At 32.6% G+C, this 8,576-nt stretch overlaps 1 protein-coding gene across 8 annotated transcripts in view; it reads right to left on the reverse strand.

Annotated features, from left to right (window-relative positions):
- Window positions 1–6,660, reverse strand: part of LOC105320283 (uncharacterized) — a 44,856-nt gene extending 38,196 nt beyond the window's left edge. For all 8 annotated transcript variants that reach the window (XR_010710135.1, XR_010710134.1, XR_010710132.1 and 5 more), the window contains exons 1-2: window positions 6,579–6,660; window positions 4,268–5,988 (exon numbers count right to left, since the gene is read on the reverse strand). The gene's annotated coding sequence lies outside the window, so the exon portion shown is untranslated. The remainder of the gene's footprint in view (window positions 1–4,267; window positions 5,989–6,578) is intronic.
- Between the last annotated feature and the right edge of the window lie 1,916 nt (window positions 6,661–8,576).

An 8,576-nucleotide genomic window follows, 5' to 3' on the forward strand; every position in this document is an offset into this window, starting at 1 on the left:
CATTGACGTTTAATTTTCATGGAAAAACAAATGTCAATTCAAAACAATCTGTGTTGAATATGACAGACATCACCATACCAATCCTACGTTTTTCATTAAAATGTAACTTCAATATACCTCCATAGACACAGACAAATATATATCGTGAGAATTGATTGTTTCTGAGACCAATTTTTCGAATAGGTTTCAACTTAGATAAGCAAGCTTAGACATTTTGCTCAACAAATAGTTGTTGAGTGAACAATGATAACATCCCTTCAAATTTTTTTAAAATCTTGAATTTAAGTCTGTAGCTGCGGAATTCTAAATGATAAAAAGTATTGTTCTGTTCTTGTAAGCATAATGTAATATGTAACAAACAACATATATAACGTCATATTTATTGGGTTTTTTTTTATCTTTTGACAACATATATGGATAGTTTTGCACAGTTCAAGTAATCTTTACATTTTTTATTCTTAAATGTACAAAATGGCCGCACATCTTCATGTAATTCATATGTAAAAACAATGTACTTATTATAAGATTTGTCTTTTATCTAATGAAGAAATTAGAATCATATATATTATGTATTCAATCAATAGGCACAACTTTCGTGTATAGAAACATTTCTTTTCACCGAAAAATTTCAGATGCGATTTCCGAAACTGTCCTGTGTACCTTGCCATATTATATATAATGGCATTCATACAAAACGCACCGGACAGAACGCTTCCATTAGGCTGTGTTGACGTCGATATCCTTTGTTATGATTCATGTCAAAACCAAATTTTAACATACGTCAAAAACCATAGAAAAACAAAGAAATATCTAAAGATATAAGACATACCTTCTGTTCATTTATTATTCTTAAATCTCTCAGTTTTTAAACAAGTTGAATTTGACACCTTTCATTTTCCATCATCTGTTTGCATGTACTTCAACGTCTCTAAACTGATTGGATGTATTCAATGAAAAAATGACAATAACAAACTGTCAACCATCTCAAAAAATCCACAAAACGAAATACAAATTCAAAGCGGAGCAACACAGACCTAAAAAAAATACAGAGGTAGGATCAGGTGCCGTGGAGGAGTGAGCATCCTCTGCTGACCAGTAAGTTTTGAAGTTTGGAATAACTTAACTCCTTGTAAAGCCTAAGTATCGATATTAATAAACAATATCCTAATTTTATATTTAAAAAACACATATGTTCATTGTTATCATCAAGCGAAATTCAAACATCAAAAATTTTACTTACTGCAATGATTCCTAAATGAAACACCAAAATATTGAATCTGGACATCGTACGTTTAAATAGAACTTCAATCAAAGAGGTAGTGAGGTATATTCATTGAGCTCATATTATAGCATAACATAAATAAGAGCGATAACTCTGTGCTGAAAGCCAGTCTTCACAGGTTTTGGGTGGTTTTAGAGAGACAACTTTATATAGCATACTTCTTAAAAGAAGAAAAAATCGAAATGATTAATAGATTGCCAACTTTTTTTTAGAATATCGATTCAGTTAATTTACTACCATTTCCATCCTTAAGCTTGTAAATATTCCATTAATAAACGTGTAAAATGTATTCATTCTCTCGAATTATACAAATACGCTCTGTTTTTTTCTTTTGTTTGTTTTGGACGTATTTTATTACAATATTTTGATAACCTTTCTTTTATCCACATGCTACTGTCTGTACACATTATCAGGGAAACATCAAAGTTTTAACACAGAAAATTATCTTCATAAGTAAGGAAATTCCCTGGGTCCACGCTTATCTGTTCTTGCTTCTAGATTTCTTGTTTCGCTTGTTTCAGAATGCATTAGACAGAAATCTAAATCGATCATGAATTGATAAATATTCTGTTGCTAAAAGGTTTCTTTTTTTTCTCCCCTATATACACTTATTGGTCTTCCCAAACTTTCAACTTTTTCTCCCCTTCTTACACGTATATCCATTGTACTTTCAATGGCATCTTCTTGCTATTTTTGATGTCACTATATCATGAAGCATTTCGCTTTATTCTAATGTCTATTCCCCAGTCCCCGTTACACTGTTTCTTCTCCTATACGGGCAAAGATTCTATGTCGTCCTATTTGAGTCATCTTCCCAAGTCAAGGGTTTCTGATCCGCACCTCTCTTCTTACTTGTGGTACCGGAGTGGACTAAAGCACTTGACTAGCGAAGATGATTTGCTTCAATTTTGAAATGGTTGACAAAAATCCGCTTATGTAGAACATGTTCATTTTGCCCCACTACTTTACATCTCAAGTTCACATTGTGTAACATCGCCATTAGGTGAGAATTGCTTTTCATATAAAGGTACAGACAATCATAAAGTGTTTCCTTGAAACGTATACGCTAATCAATAAAGTCTCGGAGTGTTCGTATAGAAATAGTTAATACCATTCAACATTCTCCCGATTATTTCTAGCAATTGTTGTGATAGTAAGCAAGTTCAAACCTTTACACTGGGCATCTTTTAAGTTTTCAGTCCATAAAATATGTGATAGGATCTACTGTCTGAGCACTGTGTTGAAAATTGCGGTACCAGATTACAGCAAACAAGAATTAAGTATAGTCCATCATTAAGTAATTGCGGTCCGCTACGCTTCATATAAACTTGCAACGATTGTTTAACTTTGCGTAATTCTTACGTTTTCCTTGTTAGATGCAAGTGGGGTAACTCTTGGTGAAAATTTAGGAAACCAGATTTTTCAAAGTCGAATATCAAGTTAAATCTGAATCTGATTAAAAGACAACTACTTTTTCTTTATTCTGAAAGACGATCAAGAAACTACATAACTTTGAACATAAGGCGCACATTCCACATACATGTATTGCGAATAGAAACCCACTTATTCACGCTCTTCGAACCTAAGGCGCACATTTGCACATACATGTATTACAAAAAAAAATCTCACAAATCCACGCACATTCGAACGCCAGCAAAAAATAACTTAATAACAATGACGGGACATGGATTTTCAAATCAATAGAGGAGCCCACTGGCTAAATGAAATGGAGACTTAGCAATCTTAATCCGAAGTAGTAAATTAAGTCGCGGGTTGTTGTATAGAATTGTGAACAGGATCGACAAGCAGTTTTCGTGTTTAAGCTTTCCGGTTTACACAGACTGCATTAGGTTTTCTTGGAATAAAAATTTGTAACTAGTACAGAACGATCTATTCTTAAAGATATGGAAACAGCACGTTTTATACAATAAGAATTCACAACTTTGAACAGATCTGAAATCAATTTATGAAATGTTCCTCTTGCAGGCAATTGCAGAGCCCTGAGAGTTAAGTGTCTCACAAAGAAGAACAGTTTTGGTCAACATGATAATTATTCAGCACAATGCGAGTCAATTGGACTTATCCATGCCTTATCGCATACAAGGTGGTATATATGTAGTTACGTATACAATGGAAATGCATGTTTTTTTTAAAATACCTATAAGCAGCAATGTTGAACTACTGTTGCTTTGGATTGCATTTTTGAAACAACAGAGTACAAAGTTTGATTAACAGTTCCTTGCTTTTTTGTCTAGTTTACATAGAAAAGCAAAACTGCAAAAAAGAAGCAAAATAAACCTACTCTTGGTAAGTAAATAAAGCTATGTAGGTAAATCAAGCTACATAGCTAAATCTAGTGATTGTATTGGACCTGATCTATATGAAGGCATTAAGCAGATCGGAAAAGACTCGTTTATATTACATATCACGTTATTTATTTATCGCCAAATTCTCAACAGTTGGAGGGAAACTTAGCGATAAAACATAACATCCTTGATATAACAACTTACAAATAACGTATTCACGTTGACGTAAAACAAAAATAACTGTCAATTCAAAACAATCTAGTTGTGAATGTGACAGACATATTAATACCAACCCAAGTTTTTTTTCTCCAGTTCTATAAGTTAGAATTTTTTTTAGTAGTGGGGTAGGACTCAACGAATTAATTTTAACATGTACAAATGTTTTTCAATGAAAATATAACTTTAATGTACCTCCATAGACACAGACAATCATGCTTTGAACCGACTGATAGTTTTTAGACTTAAATAAGCAATCTTATATCTTTTTCTAAACAAGTTATTGTAGAGTGGACATCGATGACTTCCATTTTTATGTAGAATTTAATAAAAGCATTGCTCTGTTCTTGCATGTGTAATTTGCATACAAAACAACATGTATGACCTCCTGTCAATTGATTTTTTTTTCGACAAAAGTTTTGGTCCGCTCTGTGCAGATATTAGCCAAGCAAGAAGTGTTTACCTTGATATTCAGTTGTACAGGATGGCAGCACTTCAAAAAAGTCGATGTCTTACTGGTAGCTCAGAATAAAAGTCGCTTAGAGATATAAAGGTGGTCTTTTTATCATGATAAACATTTCAAAATTCAATTAATGCCCATCTTCTGTCAAGTTTACAATTTGTAAAACGATATTTATATTTTGAAAATGATGTACATTCTTCAAATTTTATACTAGTATGTCAGGGTCCAATAAAAAAATTAAATTAAATTTGTTTATTAAAAGAATTGCAAAACCCCAAAAGACACAGGGACGCTATCATTTCCCATGATGATACTAGTTTAATGTTGGGGTCAATGAACATTAAGTTTCTGTTTGTTTGTAACAAGTGTTATTTGTGTGTAGCTTCAATCATTCTGTTCACCTATTGGTCTATATCTGTAGCTAATGAGTTGTCTGTTTTACAGTTTACAAATGAGAAAACAATCGAGACAAACGTCAACTGTTTCTAAAGTCAATAACTTTTCTAATAGATGATGTCTTGAATCAAGTACACGGAAGGAAAACCATCGAACATTTGCACATTGTTTACACATTGTAAACATACAAATTTCAGCCTTGAGCGTTGGTGCAATTTCCGGAATTTATTTTCGCCCAATGACTGCATGGGAAATCTCGAGTTATAAAAAACCCAAATATCAAAATATCACAATAACAGTGTAAATGAACTGTATAATATATTCTGTAAACACGTTAGAATACTAAGGGGCCACGTTCAGTCTTAAAAACAATTCAGAACAAAAACATTGTAAAATATCATTAAAAGATAAGAATATACAAATGAAACTTTCAAAAAGATAGCATTTCATTTTTAAATAATTTTTTTTAATTTATTTTGAATAATAATTTTAAAAAAAAATAAAATACAGGAATCATATTTTCTCCTAACTATGAAGCATTTACGAATGTAAGAAATAAGTCGAACTCGAAAAGTGATACTTTCTGTTTTTGGTCATCTTCGCTAGCCAATGGTTTTCGGTCCACTTTGCTCCCGATTCTCATATATCATAATAACAGTGTAAATGAACTGTATTATATATTCTGTAAACACATTAGAATACTAAGGGACCACGTTTAGTCTTTTAAACAATTCAGAACAAAAACATTGTAAAATATCATTAAAAGTTAAAAATATACAAATGAAACTTTCAAAAAGATAGCATTTCATTTTTAAATAAATTTTGTTTATTTATTTAGAATAATAACAATTTTAAAAAAATAAAATACAGGACTCATGTTTTCTCCTAACTATGAAGCATTTAGAAATGTAAGAAATAAGTCGAACTCGAAAAGTGATACTTTCTGTTTTTGGACATCTTCGATAGCCAAGGGTTTTCGGTCCACTTTGCTCCCGATTCTCTGCTTGTCGAAAATTTACGGAAACCACCGATCGTCTGGTTGAACGAGACTATAGTAAGCTCTAGCGTAGGAATACATACCACTACAAAAATATCTAAATTGTTCCTACCATCTAAAATCTGACTTTTTTAACGGTATTTATAAATAAGTTTCCTTGAAAAACAGTGCTTCAGAATTCATTACAGCGAATTTATCGATTATTTTCGAGAACTAAGTCTTGTCAGCGGTGATGATTTGTGCTTAGGTCCAAACGCTGTTTCATTTTTGGTTTGCCAGAATAACTACATATGAGAGTTGATTAAAATCAACTCCCAAAAACTGCAACCTTCAAATTAAAGCAATTGCATTAGTCTAAAAAGGGAAGGGGCCAACAATTTTTCTTCAAGTGATTGTAAATAGGTCTGTTAGGGACCCAACGAACGTTGATTTTAGATGATCAAATAGACTTAGTAAGAAAAAAGAAAGGTCTTAAAAACCTCTGATATGCAGCTCTTATCTCAACAGTACTTTGTTGTACGTTATAAAAGCGGCACGATTTACTCTTAATTCTGATACTTGATATTGGATTCCCGTTAATCTTATATTAACAAATATGCGGATTTCAGCGACCAACAACTTTCATATCTCAAGTCTAGAACTCATGAAATGTTGTCAGGAACATTTATCAGAAGATGATCAGATTAAGCACTATGTACAGCCTTTGTATTTGACGCAAAGAATCCTACACGATTATGACAACTGAAGCTAAAATGTAGGTGACCATTGGAAGTACCTTACCTAAGCATTGTGAATATTTAACATATCAAAATTTAAATTTGAAAAACAAAATTGTGTCCATGCCCCTTTGAACCCCTTTGAGTTGAAGGATCGATCAATTAGAATTATTCTCCCAGAAAAGACCGAGTTTATACGTACATTTTTACATCTTGTATGCGAGAACGGGTTATTCGGCCACGATATCAATGAATGTGAGCCATTGGTATAATTTGCGTTTGTGTATCCTAGGTGTTGCTAAAACGCGGAACGGAAAACGGAACGGAAAGCGGAACGGAACGGAAAATAACCCATGTATCGCTTTAAAAGGGTATACACTGGCCAGAAACGATTTACTTTGTATCATTTATCCATATCTAATGCATGATTATCAACATGTTGCTGTCTTATTGATATTCTTATGAATGTCTATCAAATATAGCATTGTATTCAATAGGCTTTAGTTGAGTATGAAACGGAAAAAATCAAATGTATACGGAGTGTGAAACATTAACACGATTAAACAAGCAAATTATTGCAGGTATTGCTTGCATATCAGCATAACGTACGCAGTTAATGAAAGTGTTTCTTGTGTTTTATGAGTATTTTTATATTTCAAATATGATATATATACTTACATCAACATTGAATTTTCGGTATTCTATACGATCTTAAATCATACAGACGATACAGTATCATTGAGATGGGAAAAAAACCCCGTACGACTGACGACATAGTCCCAATTGTAAATTGGGACTATAATCTGTCGATCCCAAAATATTCATGCAGCGCATTTCGACGATTTAAAAAAAATACATATACCTGTAAAAGGTGCAATTGAAATAGATGTTGAAATGCAAAACCCCGTAGACTTCTTTATTTTCAGCCGTGTATTAAAACCAGCTGATGAGCCAGAGAGGACGTTTTAAAAAAAGAATAATGAAAATGTTGAATGCTTCTGAAAGAGAATCGCTTGAACCCAGAAGTATATATAAATATCGAGTTATTCTGCAAAATGTGAATCGAGGATATTTTGGGACAGAATATAGTGGTCAATGCATGTACTTTTAATTTTGAGGAAATAATTATTCTTGAATTAATAATTTAATATTGCTAATCTTTCAACAAAATTAAAAAATGACATAAAGTATATCGTTTTTAGCATGATTAACAAATCTGTGAAGTAAATAACATTAGATAAGATTTTCCGTTTTCCGTTCCATTCCGCTTTCCGTTCCGTTTTCCGTTCCGTGTTTTAGCAACACTCGTGTATCCTAGTTTCAGGACAAAAAAACCCCGGTCGTTCTGCGCAGCGACCTTGTAAATATTGTTATGCAATCCTTGCATTTTGAGCTATAAATAGTTGTTTTCAATTAAAACGCCACAGACTGCCTGATGTGTTGTCGGAAATATTATGACAACATTCCATGTTATTCATTGTAATTTACCTGTAGCGGAATGAATCTGACAGCTAGCGGTTAAAAAACAAAAGTATTAAATATTAAAAAAACACCCCCCCCCCCAAAAAAAAAAACAAAAAAACAAAAACAAAACAAAACAAAAAAAAACTAACGACAACAAAAAACCAAAATAATGCAAAAATTAATTGCCCCTATCTCTCTCATATACATAATCATTAAATTTAAAAGAAAACTGTTTACTATGCTTCGCTACGCCAAAGATGTTCACTGCATTAGAAAAGTTAAAGAAAGAAAAAAACCCAGATGATAATATGCAGTGTATGCATGATTTAATTCATTATAATTTAATTCTGATTGTAACGCCTCATTTGATTGGCTAAACAAATTTTTAACTCATATATATCGCATAAAATAATGTCAGCAAAGATTTGGCTGGAATATATATGTGGACTGCCCCTTCACTTTTTCTTTGGTCCTTTAAAGTTCTCGGATGGATGATGATTCTTATTTTCATTTTTCCTTGTCAAGATTGTTTGGATGAGTCTGTCGATGCTGCATGCCTGTTACACATGCACCAAAGGGGAGAGAGGACGACACATACTTGGAAGTGAAAATTTAAGAATTTAGTAAACAGGAAGTAAGGTTGAAAGTGCTTATTCAGGACAGTCATGTAGGTCAATGTTATTTTGTTTTTGTGGTTTATACCTGGTAACGGAGAGTTCTAGTTAAGTGACAACAG

The sequence above is a fragment of the Magallana gigas genome, chromosome 10, assembly GCF_963853765.1.
Source record: "Magallana gigas chromosome 10, xbMagGiga1.1, whole genome shotgun sequence".
Classification (NCBI taxonomy): domain Eukaryota; kingdom Metazoa; phylum Mollusca; class Bivalvia; order Ostreida; family Ostreidae; genus Magallana; species Magallana gigas.